This window comes from Eptesicus fuscus, chromosome 10 (genome assembly GCF_027574615.1).
Source record: "Eptesicus fuscus isolate TK198812 chromosome 10, DD_ASM_mEF_20220401, whole genome shotgun sequence".
NCBI lineage: Eukaryota > Metazoa > Chordata > Mammalia > Chiroptera > Vespertilionidae > Eptesicus > Eptesicus fuscus.
Window position 1 is genome coordinate 68708660 of NC_072482.1, and position 17247 is coordinate 68725906.

The following is a 17247-nucleotide window of genomic DNA, read 5'->3' on the forward strand; positions in this document are numbered from 1 at the left end:
GCGGGCTGTTCAGCACCCTGTACAAAATGGCATCGTTGAGTCAAATGAGTGATCAGTGATTGGATCCCCCAGTTCAGCACTAAAGCTCCAAAGACGGGCACCTAGGAAGGTTATGTTCTGTGTCAAGGAATGCGTTCTCCATCCCTCTCATTCCAATATTGTTTATTTTCTTTTTAGGTTAGGAATTTTGAAATTTAACTCATCTATTCCCATGTTCACTGAGGATTAGTGACAGGAATGGAGTGGAGCTCAGTAAAATGAACACATTTTGTTGCAGATTTCCATGAAAGCCGTGTCAAAGAAGCAGTTCAGAATTCAGAGGAGACCTTGGAAACTTTTAAATAATACCTGCTCAGTGTAGGTAACCTATCAGGCCAATCCGTGTTCTTTCCTAGGCCCTCCTCACTCCCTCAAACACACACACAGCTCATTCACACACAGACTGCCATTTAGGAGCCCGGATTACCAGTTTGGATGATTACCCAGCTCAAATAAAAAAGCTAACTGTTCTGTCGCGGTTCGTGGTTTTGTTTGGCAAACAGAATTTACGCAAACTGACTCTTTCTTTAGGTCTAGCGGCCTTTGCGGGAAGCCCTAGGAATTACAGCTCTAAATTCATCGTATGTCGTAGCTTACTGGGTGCCAGCCAATAATGAGGGCTGCACTATAGCCACACTCCAATCATCAGTAGAGCTATTCGATGGAGAATAAAGTGTCCCTGTAGTTTGGGTACGGTGACTCGAAAGAAATTGGAGATGAAGGGAGACCATCGCTTGGAGGATTGCAGGATGGAAGAAGAAAGGGAGAGTGAGCAGGCGACGTGTATTTATGGAATGTCGGGGGGCCATTGAGGCCCAGCAGGCCCTGGTAGCGGAGGACTTCCCTTGGTGCCCGTTTTCTCCCTCTGACCTTGGATGAACTAGCGCGCAGTATATTATGCCTGGCGATTGTGCTGGTTTGTCATGGTTAGCATTCTGGACTGTCACTGGAATGTAGGAAACGGATGAATTTGAATTGAACCATGAGGTGGTCTCCGGGCCTTCTCCTTGTCTCGAGGAAACCTGTCGCTGTTTGTCTGGGCCTGGCCTAATGAAAGCAATGGAGGGAGAGAGAGGTGGGCCTTTGATCTCTTTGTTGCAGCTGCTCCCTGGGAACTCGCTGAAATCAATGCCCTGTTTTCCTGAAGGAATGAATGGCTCTGCCTAACTAGCTTTGTGGAGCCCTGGGGGAATTCACTGCCTCTGTTTATTGACAGCTGAAAAGGAGCACATGGGGTGGAATGGACCTTCTTGTGAAAACCAGGCACAAGGAAAATTAGACCTCAATTTAACACAGAGGAATTTGGAAATTCACCCCAAAGGAGACCGTGGTTTCTCATGCTTACGTTAGAATTACTCAAGTTTGGGGCTAGTGTGTAATGAACAATGGGGGTTCTGTCACAACTATGTTATAAGGAGGAACATGGCAGGCATAATACGTGATGTTAAGTAGAAGTTGATCCAACACCCTTGTTCTTTTTTTAAGCACAGAAGTAGAGAAAGACAAATATTAACCATGATATAATCAGGTGATTCTTTTATTTTTTTGCCTGAAGAAAAATAAAGTGATATTTAAAAGTCATTATTAATATAGTAACACTAAGTCGTTAGAGTGTGTCCTCTATTCATTTATGTTTCAGAACATCTTTGAACGTTCCATCTAACTTTCACGACTGCTAGCTATTCATGCCATTCTGGATTCCGTGTGTTGCATGGGAATATTACGAGAACACATTTATTTTTTAAAAAAACTTATATCCCTGGGATATTTTAACTGAAAGTCTGTGTCAAACATAAATGAACCAACATATAGCACTTGCAAGTAGAACAGTTCATAAATCCTGAAGTTAGTGCCGTATTTTGAGAACAGAGTAAGGAAAAGGTCTTGAGTCTGTCGCAAGGAAACACCACCAGACCTTCCTTTTACATCTCCCCGCTTGCTTGACTTCCCAGGAAGAATTTATGGCTTCTTCCCTTGACCTCCAGCCCTTTGTGCACACCTCTAGTATAGCACTTAACACGTTGCCCTGTAGATCTTTGTTTAGGTTCTTCTTTTAGCTGGAAGTACAGCAGCTGTATAGTATTCATTTTTATATCTCCCAGCCTCGCAGGCCTCCTGGATCCGTGAATGCCTGCTGATGAGTGGAGATTGATAGCTCCCCATTCCTCCGTTACTTTGAATGTAATTGCTTATCCGGGCTTCAACTGCAAACACTATGTTTTAAGAAAACCTGATTGATCTGTTGTTACCTGATTGGCACTATAGCCTTTTAAAACCTTTCCTTCAGGGAGAATTATTAAATGGTTGCTTTGATTTGGCAACTTTTGCCGGGCAGTCCATCAGCCTCTGTACAGGAAGCATAAATAGTGCGTGGCATGGTCCTTTTCAAAGCCAAGGTCTCTTCTCTAATATTCTTTCCTAAAAATAAATCTCAAAACAGCGTCTAGACATTTTCGGTAAGAAGATGAAAAAGCTTTTAATTTAGAGTTGTGTAGACTTTCACTTAACCAGATTTAGTGATTGAGATGGATAAAGCTTCCATTTTACATGATTTAATTCTGTGGTGTAATATGAAATAATGCAAAACAAATCATCCTTTGACCATATCTTTAACCAGATTTCCCACACACGGTGTGTTATGAGCCCCTTATCAAAGCAAGCAAACATCTTCATCTCCCAGTGAAAGTGTAAAGGAAATTGATTCTAAGGATCATCTGCTAGGATTTTACAGGACCCAGAACAAGCCCAATTTCTGAGCTCTTAAGTTAAAACCTATTTCTTTTTAAGTGGGAAATGGTTGATGACGTTCTTGGGGAAAATAGCATCTTAAAATTATAATGGAAAATTTTAGAGAATGGTTGGGGTGGGGCGGGGGGATAGGTAAGTAAGCACACGACACAGGAACTTGCTAATATTTTACTCATCCATGTTATTTTTGTTTTATTTTTACCACCACGATTATTTTTAAAGAAATCTACTTGGTTTTCTGTTTTGATTAAAGGTAGGGATGAAATTTAAAATACAGGTTTCCAAATTTGGGAGTGGTGGTAGCAACTTTGTAGAGGAATGGGCGTTCGCATAGCTCATACAAATGTGGTGGACTCAGCAGTTTGTGATTCTGCTGAGATTTTAGGTTTCTTACAAAATGGGAAAATTACCGTGGCCTTGATCATCGATAGGCTCTCACTCCCATAAGTATTAACTTCTAGATAAGAAAGCAGTAAGCACAGTGCTGAGGTTTTATAACTTGGCCGCTCAAGCCTCCCAGTTTCTGGAAGTAATTTTGTGTGACATGATACCAAGTAGCGAAGGGGGGGCGGCGGGGAGAGGGTGGAAGGAAAAGTAGGAAATCAAGCCACACGTTTCCATGGGGTGTTTCAGCTTTTAGAAGTGAGGCGTATCTTTGTCTACGTTGATAGAAAGAACTGCTCACAGGCCAAGGCAGTGACTGCAGTTACAAATGGCGTTCTTGCTGTGTTTATAGAATCAGACAACTTCCACTGCATGGTCCTCCATCAGAGAGACTTTTCTTCCCTCAGGAGGGAAAACTGCTGTAATATCCAAGTAGTAATCATTTAAGAGTCAAGCCCACAATGTAGGTTTGGGGATCAACATATTTTAGGTGTCTGCATTTGTGTGTATGTTTATTTCCATAAACCAACTTTCTAGCAGAAAGATATCAGATCCTTCCCTCTCAGATGGCTTCCCATCCATCCACCCTGACCAGATAAAGCCTTATCTAGTCATTGGGAGGGAGACCTCTCCTTCCCGATGAGATGGAACTGCAAGAAATGTAGTCTGAAACATAGAATTATTAAAAATACCTTTACTGGGTATGCTCGCTGTCAAGTTCTGCTCTCCAGCTTCTCCTTTTAATAGTAGCCTTGTCTTTGAAAAACAAAATTGGGATTAAGCAAAGGTGTGTGTTTTTGTTGTTTGTTTTGCCTTTTAGTGGCCTTTTCTTGCTGCCAGAGTCGTCCTCCCCTCATTGTCACCCTCCGCCCCTCAGGTACTTGCTGCCTTTCCCAAAGGATCCCATTCTCCATCGACACTTTCTTTAAAGGTCTGTCATCTGATACCTGCTCAAGGCTGTGCGGTGTTTTCACTTGAATCGGGGTCTCTGGGAAATAACCGCAAATGCACGAGGGCTCCCCACTTACCACTCGGTGTGAAGCACTTGACTCAGATGAACTCATTTAATCCTCAAAAGGCTCTTGTGCCATAGGTATGATTATTCCCATTTTACAGGCTCGAAGTGGAGGCAGGGGGAGACTAAACAGATTGCACCAGGATTCTAAGTGGCCCCAGGCGGCCCCTGGATTTGAATCTAGGCGTTCTGGCGCCATAGCTCCTGCTCGTAACCACATCTCTAAACTAAAACTAAAAATCCTTTAAGAACTTAAAGGTGTGCCTCTGGAATGTTGAAATATGCCACTGCGGCATGTTGACGGAGAGACATTTTTTATTCTGGCATTCCTGAACTCGTATTCCATATATAAATGTCTACTGACACAGTACCAATGTGGTTTTTTCCATGCCTTTTTTTTTAACCTTTTGATTCCCCCCCCTCTAGGGTTGCTCTACATTTGATGTGGCCTCTGTTTCGCATCTAAAACTCCTCTGTACGTCAGACTTAGCAAGGTTAGTATGCCTCTGCCAGATCATCCGACTGTTGCCCAGTCTGCTCGCCCATGGTCAGTGGTGAGTCTGCGTCCCGTTCTCTCTGCGTTAGAGTGGACACCACTGCTGTGTATAAGGGCTTTTATACAATTGGCTTTTTTAATCATGACTTGCTTTCTTGAAACTCTGTGACCCCACTCCCTTACATTTTAAAAAGATGTTTTAGCATTGTTTTATCTTACAAAACAAACAAATCCCAGGAAACATTTGGGGGTGTTATCCTCCATTTTAGAATCACATTTAGTATGTTGCATACGTTACAATTCAGAGTTTCTAAATTATGCTCCTAAGATTGTAATATGAGGTGATTCTCAGTTTGCATATGTTCTGTCCAAATTTCCTAAAGTTGTGAAATACGTATTAGGAAATAAGTGCCCCTAAATCCAGTGTTTATTTGAGGGAATTCATGGTTGGCAGGAGTCAAGAGTTTTATCTCTTTATCATTCTCCATACATCTGGAGATTATGATTTGTATTAAACACCTATTTCATAATAGTAATTCCTGCCTGAAATGTCATATTCAGCATTTTGGTTGTCTTTCCCACGTAGCATGCATTTTGTTCTCTGTTTAAGCCCATTGCCTTCTTCACCCTAAAGCAACCCTCCCCCTGTTTTGCAGCTTTAGTGCTAACAGCGTTGCTTAACCATAACTCTTGGCCTCTCGCCAAACATTTTTTTTTTTTTTACAAAATGTCCTTGACTGTAATATGCCATAATTTTATTTTTGTTTCAGTGTTCTTTTCTTATATTTCATCTTACACTTGAATTTTTTTTCCCCCTAAGCCTCTCACTAGATAAACCACTTCCAAATTTGTTTTACTCTTGGGGCTGACTTCTAGAAAAGCTATCCACAGCTGCTCCAGTTGGAAGGCCAAAGCGAGGAGAATATTAGATGGGTGTGTTTAAATTCCTGCTCTCCAAATAATTCCAGTTGAAACTAGTCCACTTCCCCACTAACACATACAAAAGGAAAATTCTAGCAATATCCAAAATGCCAGAATCACTTCTCTATGTCATTTGGGTAACTTTATAATACTGGTAAGACCAATTCATGCCGGCCCATTTTTTAATTGACTGCTTAATAATTTAGAAATCTTTCAAATATATGACATATAAAACTTAATGCATCCAGGAAACTAGAAATTTATTTGGTAAGTACATGTTAGGAAATGGAATTAATTGTATTGTGATTATCCAATACTTAAAGAAAGATTATTGAAGTGAATCAAGAACTACTCTTTCTGGGATAGTGTACTCTGAAACAGGTTATCATGTTTTTTCCTAATTGTGAACTTATCCCAGTGTGTAAAATTGTTCTTGATACTTATTAACAGACCCGTCTACTTTGTACGTGTACTCTAGACTCTGTCGCAGTCTTTGGGGCCTCTGTTTGTGCATATGGACCTACGTACTGTATAATCTTTTAACAGCTCCGCACGGAGGGGCGATGTCCCCGTGCAGAGACGTTCGGGGACTGGCCTGGGGTTGCATACCTGGCCAGCAGCGGAGCCAGTGCTCGATCAGCCATCTTCCTTAGATTGCTCAGGCACTTTTTCCCTTTTCCTTTGTGCTTTTGTGTGTGTTTTCCCCCAAGAAACTGACCATTTCACTGATTTTAAGGAATAATATGGGTAAATCCAGGAGCATAGTTTGTATGTCCCCTGTCTGAGGTCTCTTTCCCCAACACAAGCCTGAGCACATTGCTCTCCTGGTGAAAACCTTCCAGGGATTCTGATTGTGCGGGACTCTTGGTTGCAATTGACAGAAACTCATGGGACCCTTAAAGAATCCCAAAGAGCCGAGGACAGGAACGTGCTTGCATGTAGAAGGATCACTCTGATGGTAGATTGTGATGAAGATTAGGACGAAGGGAAACAATCCAAAAACAGAGACCGAGCAGCCAGTAGGGATCTCGGTCTCTTTGCACTGACCTCACTTGGCTCCGAGCTCTTGACTCACTAGGCTGGTAGTAGGTTTAAAGGAAACCCCATGAAAATTGAGTTTTGGCCAATAGAGTGGGCTGGCCCTCCATTCTCAGCATACCTTCCCACCGTCCCTCACCCTCACCCCCATCAAGTTTTGGGGTACCACAGATTGGAAAGTCACCGTGCAGAGAAGTTCGGGGACTTGCCTGGGGTTCCCATGTTAGGCGGTGGGGGTTGGGGATGGGCCATGTGAGTGTTCATTAACTGCCTCCTCCTCCCCCTTCCCTCCTGGGACCCATGTATTGTCTGGTGTGAGAAGGGAGGCAAGTGTCAACAGAGGCCAGACCCTTGTGAGGCCAGAGTGCCCCACGCTCCGGTTGCTCCCGTTTTCCAAACATCTGCCTGCTAACGTTCCCTGCTTGCTTAACGCACCCTCGCTTCCATGTTCCCTGCTTGCAAGTTCTCTTCTTGGGTACGATTTAATACAAACCACTCAGCTTCCTAAAAACCAGAGCGGAGTGGGCAGCGTCTTGGCACACTTGGCCTCCGCAACAGGGCATGTGGTTCCCAGGCAGGTCCTCCTCTCCCAGGCCCGACTCCGCCCTGGCCATGCACCCTCCATGCCAGGCAGACATCGTGGGTGCCTGTGTGGCAGGAAGATAGGTTTCCCGGCTTACTGATTCTGGTACATTGAAGTTCTTCTTCCTGCCCAAGCTCTATTCTAAGCGTCCTGGTCTCTGAACAGTGGCTGCCGTGTCATGAGTCCTCTCCAGTTTTCAGTGGGGCCCTCGTAAGCCTCATCGAAGGGCTCAGACACTCAGCCATAAACTAAAAGGGCTTTGCTTTGAGGACATGACTGACCTCAAAGTCTGGACCCTCTTAGACATTTCATTTGGTGCCACGAGTACCTACAGTTACTGCCACATCTGTGGATCGACAAATTTGTCACATTAAGGACTTACATCCTTTCTCTTAAGGTGGGAAATCGCCTCTCCCCAAAGCTACCTCATTTCCAGCACACTGTCATTTCCACCTTCTGAAAGCCCCAGCATGTGGGTCTGGGGACACAAGCAAGCTTGGGGAGCCGGCTGTCCGGTGCCTCAGCATGGAACACTGGCCTCTCCTCTTCCTGGTGGACTTCCCGGTCGTTGTTATTTTCCTTGGTTTTTAAGCAATTTGGAGTTTAAGATAAAGGCCGTAATGATAACTTTCTTTGCCTCTCCCTTCCTAGGTATTTGCATAGGAGTCCGAGGAGTTAATCCTGTGAGTAGAGTCTTAACATCTGCTCCTTTCCTTCCTTCTTTATCTGCCCCCTGGGGTTTCTAAAGCGCTGGCCGGTCCAAGCTCCTCTCTGCAACAGGGCGGAGGCCTTCTTTGCAAAGAAGTCTGGCTCCGGTTATGGGCAGCGAGTCCAGAGCACAGATGTGCACTAGCCTAAGTCTTAGCACCTGGTTGAGGCACCGGGGAGTCTCTGAGTCTGGCTCCCCAACTTCAAGTATGCAGGAAGTACCCCCTCCTCTATTCCCCATAACGACCTTCATTCACACTCCAGCCCCACCTGGCCAGCCGCTAGGGAAATGTCACGGCAGTCACTTTCCCTTCCCTCCTGGGGTGTGACCTAGAACCTGGAGATTTCCCCAGACCCGGGAGGCGAGGGACTTGCCTCTGGCCTTTGGCATATCACAGCCCTGGTCTCGGGAAGCCTCAGGGACACCAGCGGAGGCTGGAAATGCCTCCACAGGTCTCCTTTTCCTCCCCAGGCCCAGGGGCAGGAGGGAGGAGGGGAAAGTGTCTTTGTCTTACCTCCTTTCCCATCCTCACCTTCTCCCATCCTAGGAGTTGGGCAGAATCTCTCCTCATTGGGTTTAGATGTTAAAGACAGACTGCTTCTGCCATCATCTGGGCTAAAATACAAAGATTTACAAAGCCTGTTACCTGTTTAGAGCTAGAAATGAGCTAGAAAGGAAAACTGTTGGCCGGACAAGGTAAAGTTCCAGAGTTGTCCTGCTGTGCTGATTTGGAGGCTGATGGGAAGGTAAAACATCACCCACCCAGTGGCAGCCCTGGACATGAAGAGAAGGAAACAGATTGAGAGAGTAGACGCTCGCAGATCTTAGAGCTCAGCTTAGTCACAGAGAAAACCTAGTGTGACTCCAGACATTGACTCTGGAGAGGCTGGGAAGTGACACGGTGAAGACACTGACTTATTGGTAACGTGGACGCTCACATCACACCCTCTGCGTGCGGATCCCACCTTAGCTGCTGGCTGGGCAACTTAGTATAACGTCTAAGCTTCGGTTTTCCCAAAAGTAAAATGGGGCTAATACCTCCTACTCATATGGTTGTTGAGGGCATTTAGTAAAGTGATGAAAACAATGGCCATCACCATGTGAGCATCCAGTACATGTTAGCTGTCATTGCATAGTTGGCGCCCGTGGCTGAAATCTGTAATTTTGGAAGAGGAGCAGCTGCGTGGAGCCCCTGCTCTAGAACAGGTGACCTTCTGGGCGCACTGCGAGACTTCGAGGTGAGAGGTAGGTAGATGGATTTGTCTGGAATTTGAGAGTTTAGAATTGAAGGTAGATATCTGGGAGGCCTGTGACCTCAAGGAGTAGTTGAAACTTCGGGTTATGAACAAGGTCCCCCAGGGACTGTGAGAAAAGGTAGAGGGCCAGGTCTGTTCAAATTTCTGGTGACCCTTTGCAACACGTTCCTCTGTGTGGTGTGGATGTGAATATCCCACTGAGGGTCTTCCCTTCAGAGACACAGCCCTGTCGTCCACTGTGGTCCACCGCACTGAGAGGAGGTTTTGTTGTCTGCAGTCTACCCCATAGGGTCGCTCCTTTCCATTAGGAATGATGGGCTTTAGGAAGTAAAATAAAAAACTTAGTTGAGATGCTTTTCAGAAACAAGCCTTGTCCATCGTCTGCCTAGATGAGTGTTTCATGGAAAACCAAGGCAGAATCCCCACTGTTTGGGGCTTGCTCAGTTCTTTCCCACTCAAATCATTAGAAATAAAAAAACAAAGTCAATCTGAAGAATTTACTTAAGCAAAATCAGGCGTAGCTAGAAGTGAATGAGCTGAAACTGGAGGGAAATCCCTTTGTTCAGTTCGGGTTTCAGTGAATGCTCAGCAAGCAGGTGGTTAAACCAGTTCATTAACAGAAAAGACATGTTCTTAAGCTGCTCTCAGCAGCGAATGCCTAGAAAAACATATTGTGACAACTGAAAAGTACATTCCAGAAGTCATATGCTCTAGATTCATGAAACTGTAGTTTTTATCATCAGTGAAGAAACAGATCATTTACCCCCCAACATTTTCCCATTTATTTAAAACCATTAACTAGAACTAATCTGGCTGCCTCGTGCCAGTCCCTATTCCTAGAAAAATGTGATTTTTCTTGCCCCACGGGAGCTCAGAAACATTTGTATTTAGGAATGTTGAATGTTAGAGGGTCATTTTTTTTCTTACCATGACCACTTTTTAATATACTCAACATAGTAAAACCTTTTTCTCTGATAGTGAAATCTCAATTCAGACCTGAAAAGCAGTCTGCAGATAGCATCCTGTCAGCCTTAGCTCTTTTCCCGAACTGTCTCTCCTCTGCTGTGTTCAGTTGTCCTCCATCGCCCAGGATCCGCCCCCCCCCCCCGGGCCGTGCGTGCTGTCAGGTTCTCCGGGCATTGTTAACTATTTAAGCCTTAGGCATTAGGCGGGTGCTGAGATGGCAGGTGGGAGAGGCCAGGGACTTGATCTCCTCCCAGCCAGGGTTCTCCGCTTTCACTAGTGCTGCTCACATTGAACAGCTCAAGAATAAGCTCCTGTGTGAGCCCTCGGAGGCCGAGGAGCATTGTTGAATTCAGAAAGGCATCGCTTTCTCGTAGTGATCATTTGAATACTTTGACAATGAAGCTAAGCTACTCCGCTGCCTGGTTTGCGTACTTCGTGTCCTGTGCCCCCTTCCTAGGGAAGCAGAAGCTCGCCTCGCCTCGCCTCCCTGAATCCATAAAGCAGTATTGTCTGTGGTGAGACGGGTGGGAGCAAAGGAAGAATCATCCAGAAGAATTTCACTCTCTCATGTTTTCTAAAGCCCTTAAAAAAAATGTAATCCAGGCCTTTGGAGACCATGATAAATGTTGAGTATTTTCAGAGGAGAGACGGACCATGAAGATGATTTGTGAAGTGTTTATACATGCAAAGTGAGGAATACACTTAAAACAAATTCTCTGGATGATTCAGACAACCTACTCATCCCATTTTTTCCTGACTTGTGATAGGTTATTTTTAAGATTTGGTTGTCTAAAATGGCCTGCATTTTTCTGATTTTAACTAAAAAGGATGTTTTTATGCAAAATAAAACAGACAGCCTTTTTTGATCAAATTAAGAAAAGAGGCAACCAAGTGAAAAAATCAGTTAGGTGAGCTCTCATTGGGTTATGAACAAGGTCCCCCAGGGACTGTGAGAAAGGAAAACTGTTGGCCGGACAAGGTAAAGTTCCAGAGTTGTCCTGCTGTGCTGATTTGGAGGCCGACGGGAAGGTAAAACATCACCTACCCAGTGGCAGTGAAAAAATCAGTGAAAAAATCAGTTAGGTGAGCTCTCATTGGCTTTGTTTCGTAGTATATTTACCTTTGTACTGGGCAAGAGAATCCTGAAAAGCTTTTCACCTAAGAGGATCAACGGGATGGAATAGTCTTAGTTGGAAGAAGCCAAGCTTTATAATTAATTGGTGAACAGAGATACCGGTTTTCGAATGCTCATCAGGGATCAGTAGTACAAAGCCGGCTGCAGCCTGGGCCCTGAAGACGTGGTATAAACATAAATCCCAGGGCCCCAGTGACACTGTGCCGGCCTGTGCCAAAGATTTCCCAGGCATTCTAGCACATTGCCAGGTTTGGTGACCACCAAATTGTCTATTCGGTTAGGAGCCTTCAGCCCATTTGATAAATCTAGACATTTATATAAAGCTTTTGTTAGAAATGAATCCCTACTAGTTATTACTGACTTTTTCCAGTTCATCATTTGTTTCAGGTTTTGTTATTGCATAGATTTGCATGCCTGTTTTATGGTATTCTGATACTGTTGATTAAAAAAAAAAATACCGTTTCCTCCGAGTGCTATTTTGAATATTTTTATGTAAGCAATTGCATGGGTTGTTTTTTGTTTTTTTCAGTTTTTCTTCTACTTGCAGAAAGCAGGGGAAGATTTCAGGGTTTTTCTAATCCAGTTGTAAGTAGGACAAAGGATAAATACTTAAAGGTCTTCTTGGGCAAGATTATATGAAATACTGAAAATCTTCTAAGTTGCAACATTGTGAACTTTATGACACTGTTTAAATATATCAGATGACCCACATGTTTTAAGGCTTTTGCCATGTGGTATTTCTGAGATATTTCAAAGTTAAGGGTGGTAGATCAATTGAGGCATTGAGGGTTTTAAAGTTTAAAATTGATTGATCCTTTGTTAAAATGCATGGAAAATGTTAAAAAGCAGTAGAACATGTCCTCTGCACGTCATCAGTTGAGTGTGTGGGCTCTCAAAGGGAGGCTCCCGTGGCCGGGGTGGGGGAATGTTTTCCCAGCTTCATTCACTGACGACCTGCGAGATCTCTCCTCACAGGTGTGACTCCTCACACACTTCTGAGAGGACTTCCCGACTGCCTGAACGCTGACACCAGCAGGTATGCAGTGACCGTTGCTTTTAAACGTCTTTTCTGTGTGGGCATGTCTATTAATAACTGCATAGAAACACATAGTAAAATCAGTCAAGGACATGTGGGAGGTTCAAGGGGTTCTAGTAGAGGATAAAACGATACTTCCCTTTCAAATCGCAAAAGTAATCTTAGGACAGAATTCTTGACTTTTTTTTAAAGCATTGGTACACTCTGCATTTCAGGGAATCAGAGATGCAATTAGCAACTTTTCACACCCACACCCTCTATTGTCCCTCCCTCCCCCCCCACCCTTACACACACACACATTCCCCACAGCACCTGCAGACCCACGGCATTTCTGCTGATAACCCTGTCAGTTCCCAAGCTTGAAGGCTGCCCTGTCTACACCCTAACTTGTGCCCAAAAGGGGATGTGTGAAGGTTGCCCTCCCCTTTGCGGAAGATGTTGACTGATAAGCCGGGGGGAGATGCTGGTCGCATGCCAGTAGTGCTAGGACTCCAGCTTCAGGGGCAGGCTGCATTGAGAAGCACGATAGTAAAAGTTGCTGCTGGAGTCCGCGGCTCCGGCACACCGCGTGGCGAGGGGTGCGTGGTGCAAGTGGACAGGGGGTCGGTGTAGCACAGAACACCTGGGTTTGGCCTCTGGTCGCCATCGTGATCACCGGTGATGATGCTCGTGGGAGCTAACACTCCCTGTGCACGGGACACCTTGCTTAGTACAGTTCATTACTTGCAGAATCGTAATCGCCGGTGCCTGTGGGTAAAGAACTTCCGTCTCTGAACCTCCGTCTCCTCATCTGTTAGATGGGGATGAAAGTGCCTTTCTGCCCTCTCACAGGGCTGGCATGGGGATTGTTAGACAAAGTAGCATGAGAGGGCTTTATGAGTTCAACAGAATTATTGTTTTACTAAATACTACTTAGGTTCCCTTTGAAATATAATGTTCTTGCTAAATAATATTTTGATTTATTGGCCAAGAAGTTGAAATCCATGCCAACATGCCAGCATATCGACTAGCAGCCAAGAAAGGCACTAGCAGTTCTAATGAGGCGGGGGCAGGGAATCTTGCCTTTGTATCTTCTCTTCCCATGTGATTGACGTAGAAGACGAGGCATGAGAACCAGTCGGGTCCTGGGCTGTGTCTGCCCAGTAGTTGGTGGTGGGTCTGTGGGCTGAGGACAGGTAAGGGGCGCTCACGCGGTGGGCAGGAGACACAGGCGCAGAGTGGGACAGGCCCAGGCAGGACGGACCGTGCAGTCGCTAGGGGAGCAGGAAAGGAAGCCCAACTTGAAACATCTCTATAGGCTACTGGGAAGGAGCAGCAAGCATGCGGCCACGGGAAATTGGGGCTTATTGTGAGCAGGGTGCCCGGCCTCCAGGGCGACTGGAGCACAGACCGGCACATTGAAGCCGCCTGCTATGGGCTGTGGGATGGACCACACATGTGGATTGGGAGACAGCTACTCCGAGAGTGCGCATTCCTCCCATTGAACTGGGTATAATTGTAATGGTTTGTTAAACAAACAAAGGACCCAGAGCTGTGAATGGGGGAGAGAAAAGACTTAAGGTGAAAAGGAGAGGAGGCCCGCTCGCCAGTGTCCCGCATTTGAAGCTTTCTCCCCCATTTCCTGGGCATTCCTCTCCCCTTTCAGAGCAGCCAGCGCAGGAACTTGGAAAAGCGGCCTTGTCCCTCGAGTGTCATTTCCTTTGAAGATGGAAACCTGATGAAATGTTTACCGTCTTCAAAAGAAAAAATGAAAAACGGGGGTCATCCTAAAGGATAAATATTTGCATTTATATCCTAAATGTAAACCTTTTCATATTTTGAACTAAGTATTTCTGGATGAACAGTTTGCTTTGCATCATTTGAACTTACGGACGTGACATGGGAAGGCAACGAGCAAAGTCTCAGTGCAGCTTTGTGTCTAAGGAGCGCGGCCCGTGGGCTTCTGCAGGAGGGGCGCGAGCCGCCGGCAGCAGCTCCTTTTCTTTCTTGCTGTGTACACAGTTGATAGGCAAGTGAGCTCTGGATGCTCATCCATTGAAAAAGCTTGAAAAACCATAGTGTTAAGTTGTCATTTAAAATTGCCAATTACATTTGTGTCCATTTGGGTAATCAGATTTGGTCTCGGGCTCATCTTGTCAAAAAAGACCATTTAGATTTCGGAACAGTACTTTTCACTGGGCTGTGCCCTGGGGTAAGGAGGCCCTCCGTGAGGGAGGAGCTGTTTTCTCTGTAAAGCAATCTGTTGATGAACCGTCATCACTTTCCCTGCTCCCAGTTCCCAATAGAGTAACCCCAGATTCCTCTCCTGGTGTGTGGGACCCTTTGTGTTCAGTCACAGCCCCTTCTCCAGTCCCCCCTTTACCCCCCCCCTCCCCCGCACTCACATCTGCCCTCCAGCCGGACTGAACCCCGAGATCCCTGCTGCCCTGGGCTGCTTTGTGTCTCTGCTTTTTTAGGTTCTACTGTCTGCCTGAAACGCATGCCTCCCTTTTGTCCACCTGGTATACTCCTAATGAACCTAAGTGCTCATTTTTAAAATTTAGAAAGTACAGATAATCAAAAAGGAAAAACAAAGAGAAGTTATCTCTAACTCCACCCCTAGAGATACGTTGCTGCTCTTTCACACCTTTTTGTTTGTTTAGAGACACTGTTGTTTTAGGATCAAACAGTCCGCCCCTCGTGAGCACCCTTCCCAGATCTCATAGTTTTCAAGTTTCCTTCGAGGGATGTTTGACTCCTGAGTCTGGCTTCCCGTCACCGATGTGACTGGTCTGCTTTTCTTGTTTCTTTTCTCCGTTGAGCCTTTACCCTCACACACTTCCTGGGAAGGACCCAGGCTTTTCTTTCCGCCAGAATGCGAACCGTATTTGGACAATAGCCCTGCCGCTAATGAGGTAGTTTTGGTTCCTCAGTGCCCTGCTCTGAAAGTCCCAGGAAGAGAGAGCAGGGCTGTCAGCTATAGAAGCCTCTCCTAAAAGGGCCTGGAGGCCGGTGGCTGAGGGTTTGTTGGGAGGGAGGAGGGGGATCTATTTTCAGCTGTCACAAAGGAATAGTCCCCATCACTGACTTTAATGACTAGAAAATCTTCTCCTAATTCCCAAGGCTCTTGTCTGGGTTTGGGGAAGGCTCTCTGTCCCTCCCCCCACCGTGCTGCCCAGAGTTCATGAATGGTTTTCTTACAGCAGGGCCCGTTCCATTTCAGCAGCGCCAGTCCTGGCCTCCACACACGCTGCTCCGGCAGCACACCCCTAGCTGGCTTGTTTGTAGACATTTGATATTCCTTCCTAAATGTTTATATGGAAAAATACAGTGTGTGTGGTGGGGAGAGGAGGCCTGTGGAAGATTTAAGAATCTGTGAAAAGGCTCTTGCACTCTCTCCCCGCCCCCTCCCCAAGCACGCCTGCTCAAATATTCTTTTCGAGTGCATTTTCCTAAGCTCCAAGGGCCCTTCTTTTGCTGAAACGTGTTTCCGGAGCCCATTTCTTCTACAGCTCACTTCTACCTTTGTAACTTTCTAAATAAGCTTTTCTCATAATTTGAAAAATAACAATCTGTAAACATGCTTCCCTCCTCGCCTCCTCCCTGCCGGGTGGGTTATGTTGAACGACCCGTCCAGTGGAAGCACTCGGCCTGTCGGGACCTCCCAGCTGTGCAGACCCTGTGCAGACCGCCTGCCTCCCTCTGTGCGGGAGGGAGGGGCGTGCACACAGACCTCTTCCAGTAAAGCACGCTTGCGGTGAAGGGTCCTGGCTCAGGCGTCCTTTTGCCTTGCTAGTGGGGCTTCTCTTCGTCTGCTGGGGCTCTTTCAGGCTCATTTCCTGGTCTTCTGCCTCTTCTGTTGCTTCTTTGGGCTTCCTTCATTCCAACTGAGATAGTTCTGTTGGCATTGTCTGCCTGCTTCTACCTCTGTCCTTCCCACCGTCCTCACCTTGACTATTAAACAGGTTAGGCATTACCTTCAATCCGCTCAACGTCTTCTAACAAAGAAAGGCTCTCACCTGTAAAACAAACAAACAAACAAACCCTACCTTCCTTCAGTAGAGTGGGCAACCAAACAGAGATTTTGAGCTGCTAGAGTCTTGTTGTATACTATCACCAGTTAGAAATTATTTTGGAACCTCTTATTACTTTTTTTTCAATGCAAGCTTAATTCTCATTTTGCTTTATTGTTTTTTTTATTACCATTGACTTGCCACTACACTGTCTTACCCAAGAGGAACTGGGGAATTTGGAGGCAGAAGTCCTCTGTCCTTGCAGTCCCTGAGAATTACATGTCCCCACAAGCCTGCTTCCACCCTGCTCCCCAGTGGAGAGCAGATATCCTCAGGGAGGATCCGTCTAGCTGCAGCCTGCCACAAAGAAAACAAACCCCTCCTCACCCCCAGGACAACCCACTTCACCACACCACTCTGGGTTGATCATGTGAGCTTACTCACAGGGTCTGAGGCCACCCATGGAGAGCTCAGTAATGTATAGTCACTTACAGAAACAAGATTCACAATGGTTCTACTCCTCAGAATCCAGAGAGGGTAAGAGTGTCATTTGCTCTCTTTGGCTAGAAGAGCATCTCAGCTCCTCCTGCTGCTGTAGGTCTCCTTGCTGGCCTGGATCGTAGGCACCATTAAGCTCAACATATCAGAAACTGAACTTTGAACTCGCGCGCTTTGCTGGATTTTTCTTCTGGTGCTCATCCTTCCTTTCCCAGTCTGACAACCCTGTCACCTCTTTTCCGCTGGCCTAACCGAAGTCCTAATCTAACTATTCTGTTTACAAAGTGTCATTTCAAACTGCCCTCTCTTCCTTTTTGGGCCACGGTTATCTCTTCTGAGAGGTGGCAGAAACCAAAATAGTCTCCCTACCCTTGGTCCCACCACCCCAGTGTATCTTACACAGCCCTGCTATAGTTACTTTTAAAAAGTAG

General features: G+C 45.8%; 1 protein-coding gene across 5 annotated transcripts in view; it reads left to right on the forward strand.

The window, feature by feature from the left end:
* PLAGL1 (PLAG1 like zinc finger 1) overlaps window positions 1-17247 on the forward strand; it is a 52073-nt gene that overhangs the window by 19874 nt on the left and 14952 nt on the right. Inside the window, exons 4-8 of one of the 5 annotated variants that reach the window (XM_054721935.1) lie at window positions 4049-4102; window positions 4613-4680; window positions 7876-7907; window positions 9070-9178; window positions 12266-12326. The gene's annotated coding sequence lies outside the window, so the exon portion shown is untranslated. Of the gene's footprint in view, window positions 1-4048; window positions 4103-4612; window positions 4681-7875; window positions 7908-9069; window positions 9179-11819; window positions 12327-17247 lie in introns of those variants that run through there. The other 4 variants (XM_054721933.1, XM_054721932.1, XM_054721934.1 and 1 more) reach the window with 4 other exon arrangements.